Genomic DNA, 7,058 nt, shown 5'->3' with positions numbered 1-7,058 from the left:
AATTTTAGAAGACATATGAATCTCTAAGTTTAAAGCAGTGTCATTTATGGTAGCCAGAATGCAGAAATAATCTAAGTCCATCAATGCACAGGCAGAAAAGAAAAGAATGAGTTACATGTGTGAGTGTATAGTGTGGTCAACCATAAAAAATAATATATAAAATCTCTATTTGGTGACAACATTGATGGGCCTAGAGGGAATTACCCTAAATGAAATAAATCATACTGAGAGACAAATACCATGTAATTTCATTTGTATGTGGGATCTAAAAAATACCAAATAATACCGAAAACAAAAGAACAAACAAAACAAAAATGAGCTCAGATACAGAGAAGAGATTGGTGGGTACCAGAGGGGAAGGGAGTTAGGGAGGAGCAGAATGCATAAACGGGAGTCAGTTGCATGATAGATAGTAAGTAGCCTTTTTGTGGTAATCACTTTGTAGTGTACATAGATGTAGAATTATAATGTTGTACTTCTGAAACATATTATATACCAAGTTCACCTCAATTAAAAACATGCATAACACTTAGGATAAGCTATAAACAGTATTAAAAAAATAAATGCTACCCAATCTTTAAAAAGGTATCAGTGGCATTCAGACACATGTACTAAAATGAACAGAATAAAGGCCAGGGAAAAAAAAGCATATATATGATCATTTAATTTATGACAGTGGAGCCAAGAGTACATAAGGAGAAAAAAATATTCTTTTCAACAGTTAGTGTAAGGAAAACTGGATAGCCACAGGCAAAAATTTGATACTAAATGACTATATTACACCATACACAAAGATTAATTCTAAGTGGATTAAAGAATGTAAGACCTAACTCCAAAAAAAATTCCCAGAAGAAAAGGCAGATACTGGTTTGGCAATAACTTTTTGATTCAACACCAAAAACAAAGCAAATATAAACAAATGGGACTACATCAAACTAAAAAGCTTCTGCACAGCAAAGGACACCATCAAGAAGATGAAAAGGCAATCTACTAAACAGGAGAAAATTTTTGTAAACTATGTATCTGATGAAGTGTTAGTATCCAAAATATAAAAAACGTATGCTATTCAGTAGCAACAAAAAAACCTGATTGAAATTAACTTAAACAGACTTCCAGTTTTCAGTTTTATGAGGTGCAACTGTTAGAATTTGACTGCACATGTGTAATATATTGCATGTAAATACATACACACAATATACTGCACGTATTTTTTAAATTTACGTATAGGTTCTGTTCATTGTTTCTAAGAGCGTTTACAGCTTTAGCTTTTTAAACTTACATAGTTGTCAAAGGAATAAAGCAAACCACAAAATAAGAATTAATTTAAAAAGATACATGAACCCCACTATTAAGAGCAACCTTATTTATAATTGCCAAGATACGGAAGCATCCTAAATGCACATCAACAGACGAATGGATAAAGAAGATGCAGCATATACATGCAATGGAATATAACTCACCCATAAGAAAGAAGACATTTTGCCTTTTGCAGCCCTTTCTTCACTTTTTTTCTCACTTCAAAAACCAGAATTTTCGAACTAGCATAAACATTTCCATTGCATCAAAAACAACAAAATGCCTAGAAATAAACTTAACCAAGGAGGTAACTGATGCTGTGAAACGGTAAAAGATTGATGAAGGAAATTGAAGATAATGCAAAAAAACAAAACAAAACAAAACAAAACGAAAAAATACTCTGTGCTCTTAGATTGGAAGAATAAACACTATCAAAATGGCCATACTACACAAAGCAGTCTACAGATCCAATACAACACTTGTCAAAATACTCAGAACATTCTTAAGAGAACTAGTACAAACAGTACCAAAACTTACACAGACCCATAAGAAACCCCAGACTGCCAAAACAATCTTGTAGATCTTTTTCTTCCTATTTCTTCCTTTTGTTCTCTTTTCTTGTAGTTTGAAGATTAGAGAAGATCCTTTAACTTTTGTTGTAGAGCTGGTTTGGTGGTGCTGAAATCTTTTAGCTTTTGTTTATCTGTGACGCTTTTGATTTCTCCATCAAGTCTGAACGAGAGCCTTGCTGCATAGGGTATTCTTGGTTGTAAGTTTCCCTCTTTCATCACTTTAAATATGTCATGCCACTCCCTTCTGGCCTGTAGAGTTTCTGCTGAAAAATCAGCTGATGACCTTATGGGAGTTCCCTTGTATGTTATTTGTTGCTTTTTTTCTCTTCTAATTTTAATATTTTCTCCTTATCCTTAATTTTTGTCAGTTTGATGACTATGTGGCTTGGTGTGTTCCTCTTTGGGTTGATCCTGTGTAGAACTCTCTGTACTTCCGGGACTCAGGTGATTGTTTCCTTTCCCAAGTAGGGGAACTTTTCAGTGATTATCTCTCCAAAAATTTTCTCAGGTCCCTTCTCTCTCTCTTCTCTTTCTGGGACCCTTTAATGCAAATGTTAGAGTGCTTCATGTTGTCCCAGAGTTCTCTTAAACTCTCTTCATTCCCTTTTATTCCTTTTTTCTGTTCTGCAGTCATGATTTCCACTCATCCACTAATGATTTCCACTAATGATTTCCAGTAGTCTTCTAGCTCACTGATCTGTTCTTCTGTCTCATTTAGTCTATTCTTGGTTCCTTCTAGTGTATTGTTCATCTCAGTGATTTTATTCTTCAACTCTGTTTGGGTATTCTTTATATTTTCCAATTCTTTGCTAAGAAGTTCACTCTGTGCATTTATGCTCCTCCTGAGTTCTCTGAACATCTTGGCCATCATTACTTTAAACTCTTTCTCAGATAAATTGCCTATCTCCTCATCACTTATTTCTTCTTCTGGGGTTTTATCTTGTGCCTTGGCCTGGGAGACATTCCTCTGCCACCTCAAATTGTCTACCTTTCTAGTTGTACTTTTAGGTAGGTTGGTTACGTTCCTTGACCTTGGAGAGATGGCCCTCCGTGGGAGATGTTCTGTGCATCCCAGCAGTACATGCCTCTCTTGTCACCCAAAGGCCAGGATTGGGCCAGTCCCAGTGCAGAGTCTGGCCTGTGTTTGTGGACTCCTTCCACAGGCTTTGGGATTGTTGTTTTCTGACTTCTAGTATCTGCCCCTGGTGGGTGAGGCTGGACTAGAGGCTCATGCAGGTTTCCTGGCAGGGGGAGCTGGTGCCTGCCCACTGCTGGGTGGAGCTTTGTCCTGGACCTCTGGTGGGTAGGGCAGTGTCTAGAGGCCTTTGTGGCTCAGGAAGTCTGCTGATGGGTGGGGCTATGTTCCCACCCTGCTTGTTGTTTGGCCTGAGGCTCCCCTACAGGCTTTTGTGTGGGGCTGGGTCTTGGTGCTAATGATCCAATCAAGAAGTCAGCCTCCAGGAAAGCTCATGTACATGAACACTCCTGGGGTGTCCACCAGGAGACTTTCCAAGACCAGCAGGCAGGTCTGAGCCAGGTTCCTATGAAATCACTGCCTCAGCCCTTGGACCTGGTACATGTGACATTCTGTGTATGCTTCCCAAGAGAATGAAGTCTGTGTCTCCCCCAGTCCTGTGGGGCTCCTGGAGCCAAGCCCTGCTGGCCTTCAAAACCACATGTCCTGGGGTCTCCTTCTCTTCCCAGTGCCAGAACCTGAGCTGGGGAGCCTGATGTGAAGCTTAGGGTTCCCAGTCCTGTGGGAGGGCCTCTGTGACTTAATTATTCTATAGCATGTAGGTTGCCCACCAGGGGTATGGGGCCTGATTATATGGTGAGCACCCCCTCCTGCTCTCCTGCTGTGGTTCCCTCTTAATGTTTCCAGTTGAAGATCTTTTTTTTTACTAGGTTCCAGTCTGTTTTCCAATGGTTTTTGAGCAGTCATTTGTGATTTTGCTGTAGTCTTGGGGAGAGGCAAGCTTGTGGTCCTACCACACCTTGACCAGAGATTTAAATACACTTTTATTCAGGATAAAATTCTGAATGGATAATCTAGACATCCTTTCCAAAGAAGACAGGCAAATTTCCAACAAATTCATGAAAAGGTGTTCAATGTCTCTAATCATAAGGGAAATGGAGAAAACTACAATGAGATATTACCTCGTATCTGTGAGGATGGCTTTTATCATGAGACAAGAATTAACAAATGTTAATGAGAATGTGAGAAATTGGATCTCTTGTGGACTGTACTTGGGAGTGTAAAGTGATACACCCCTATGAAAACAGTATGGAGTTTCCTCAGAAAAAAACCCTAAAACTAAAACTTTCATGTGATTCAACACTTCCACTTCTGAGTACTTATTAAAGATAATTAAAACACTATTTTGAAAATATATATGTTACCCTCATATTTATTGCTTCATTATTCACAATAGTTAAGATATGGAAACAACCTAAGTCTTGACCTATGGATAAAATAATAAAGAAAGTACTATATATGTCAGACAGAAAAAAACAGTTACTCTATGAGCTCCCTTATTTGTGGAATCAAAAACAAACAAATGAATTTATAAGTACCACTTATAGATTGGTGGTTGCCAGAGGAGGTAGATTGATGGGGTGGGCAAAAAGTTAAGGTGGACAAAAATAAAAATTTCTAGTTATAATATAAATGTCATAGGCATGTACTATAGAGCATGGTGTCAATAATTAATACTGCGCTGCATATTGGAAGTTGCTAAGAGTATATCTTGAAAGTTCCCATTACACACAAAAACAATGCATAATGACAGATTATAACAAGATCTTTAATGGTAATCATTTTACAGTACATATAATTATTGAATCATTATGTTGTAAATCTGAAACTAATATTATATGTCAATTATGCATCAATTAAATACTTTTAGCAAATGTAATTCAGCCAAATACCAAACAGAAAATAGTAATAGCCATGTGAGATTTACTCTGGTATGTAAGTGTTTCAGCATGTGAAAATAAATCATTTTAATGCAACACATTAACATATGAAGAAAACTGATTCGTTCAATGGTTGTAGAACATGAAGATGACAAAATTCAACACACTTTTATGATAAAAATGTTCAACAACTTGGAATAGAAGAAACCTACTTCAACATAATAGAAGATTAATATGAAATACCTACATGAACTTTATATCCAATGGGAAAAATAATAAATACTTTTTTCTCTAAGATCATTAATGAGGCAAAGATGTCTACTCATTACTTGTACTTAATATTGAAAGTTACAAGCAGAGAGAAAAGGCAAGAAGGATATCAGAGATATCTAAATTTAAAAGGAAATTGTAAAATTAAATCTTTATGACCCAGTTCTGTGTAGAAAACTGTAAGGACTTTTTAAACACATGCGCGTGTGCGCGCGCACACACACACACGACTATAATCAATAAATTCAGCCTAATAGCCACATACAAAGTCACCACCCCAAATCAACTTATATCCATTAAAATGCACAGTCTGAAAAAAAGTTAAGACAATTTTATTTACATTAACATGGGAGAGAACAAATTACTTAAGACTTAACCAAAAATATGAAAGAGGGTAAGTCAGGAGAAATACACTTCCTTACTTTAAAATGTATTTTAAACCTTCAATATAATAGTGTGATACTGGCAGAAAGAGAGACATAGAGGTTAATGAATCAAGTAGAGTACATAAAGAAATCCTCACATATGCAGTTTGATAATTTTGACAAATGTACGAAGAAAACTTCCATTCACTGAAGAAAAGTAATCTCAAAAACGGTAATACAAAAACTAAATATTTACAGGAAAATAACTCAAATGAATCCGTGCTCTAAATACAAGACCTAAAACTATGTAACCCTGAAGAGGAAACTTCAGTCAAAGCTTCATGATACTGGAATTGCCGATGAGTTCTTGGATATGTCACCAAAGGCACAGGCCACCACGATGAAAACAAATATGACAATAAATTTTGTTAATGTATACATCAAAAGGCAGTGTTCATAGAATAAAAAAAACAACTTACATAATCAGAACATATTTTCAAACATTTTATCTGCTTAGGGATTAATATCCAGAATTTAGAGAGAATGCCTAATATTCATTCACATGCAAAAAAAATTCCAACCTGACTAAAAATGGGCAAAAGACTTGAATAGACATTTATCCAAAGATGATATACTGATCACCAATAAGCATATGAAAAATGCTCAACTAATCAATAGGAAATTCATATCAAAACTGAAATAAAATACCATCTCAAGTCCTTCAGGGAGAAAAAAGAAAAAGCAAGTGTTAAAAAATAGGGAAAAATAAGTAGTCTTGCACATTGTCAATGGGAATATAAAATGCTATAGGTGTGAAAAATAGTATCATGTTTCTCTGAAAAATTAAAAATGGGATTACTGTATGATAACACAATTTTATTTCTGGGTGTATATGCTAGAGAATTGAAAACACAGTCTTACAGAGGTTAGTTGAAAGTTATTTGTTTATAATAAAGCAGCAGTATTCATAATAACTAAAACAGAAATAAATTATGTCAATTCATAGGTAATTGGATAAGGAAAGCACAATGTACATAGAAAGTGTAGTATTATTCAGCTTCAGAAAGTAAAGAAATTCTGACTTATACTGTAATAGATAAATTTTGAAGAGTTTTGTGCTTACAAAAAGACCAATTTTGTATGATTCCCCTTGTATGAGTCCTTTGTCTTCTTAGCACTATACCCAATATGTGGTAATAATAGATAGGACAAATTCTGAGAACTGGAATGGTGTCTACATAATTAGTTTACAAATTGACCTTGGCTGTTTTTAAGTTTTTTAGATTTACGTGGTTCAGAACATATCTATGCCAGTTTGGTGTGACATTCACTCTGTGCTGCATTGCAGTCTATTTTTTAAAGGCTCTTTTGGTGATTCTTTTGCCTGACCAAGACATACTGCCAGTTATTAAGTAAATCCATGCCATTACAACTGACTTTTGAGGTAAGACATGCTGTCAGTGGCCTCAGATAAGTAGGCTGTGGGAGTCAAGGCCACAACAACGTGTTTGTAGTATAGAGTAAATGATGATTGTATGCTTGTGCTGGTTATATATGTCCTAGAACAAAGAAAATAAAAGTACTCATGCACTAGTGGTATTATGTAATCTTCATGAACAAAGAAATGAACACTGCACGT

The sequence above is a fragment of the Camelus dromedarius genome, chromosome Y (genome assembly GCF_036321535.1).
Source record: "Camelus dromedarius isolate mCamDro1 chromosome Y, mCamDro1.pat, whole genome shotgun sequence".
In the NCBI taxonomy this organism is placed as follows: domain Eukaryota; kingdom Metazoa; phylum Chordata; class Mammalia; order Artiodactyla; family Camelidae; genus Camelus; species Camelus dromedarius.
The sequence above is the reverse complement of the archived record's forward strand: the minus strand, read 5'-3'. Positions refer to the sequence as shown.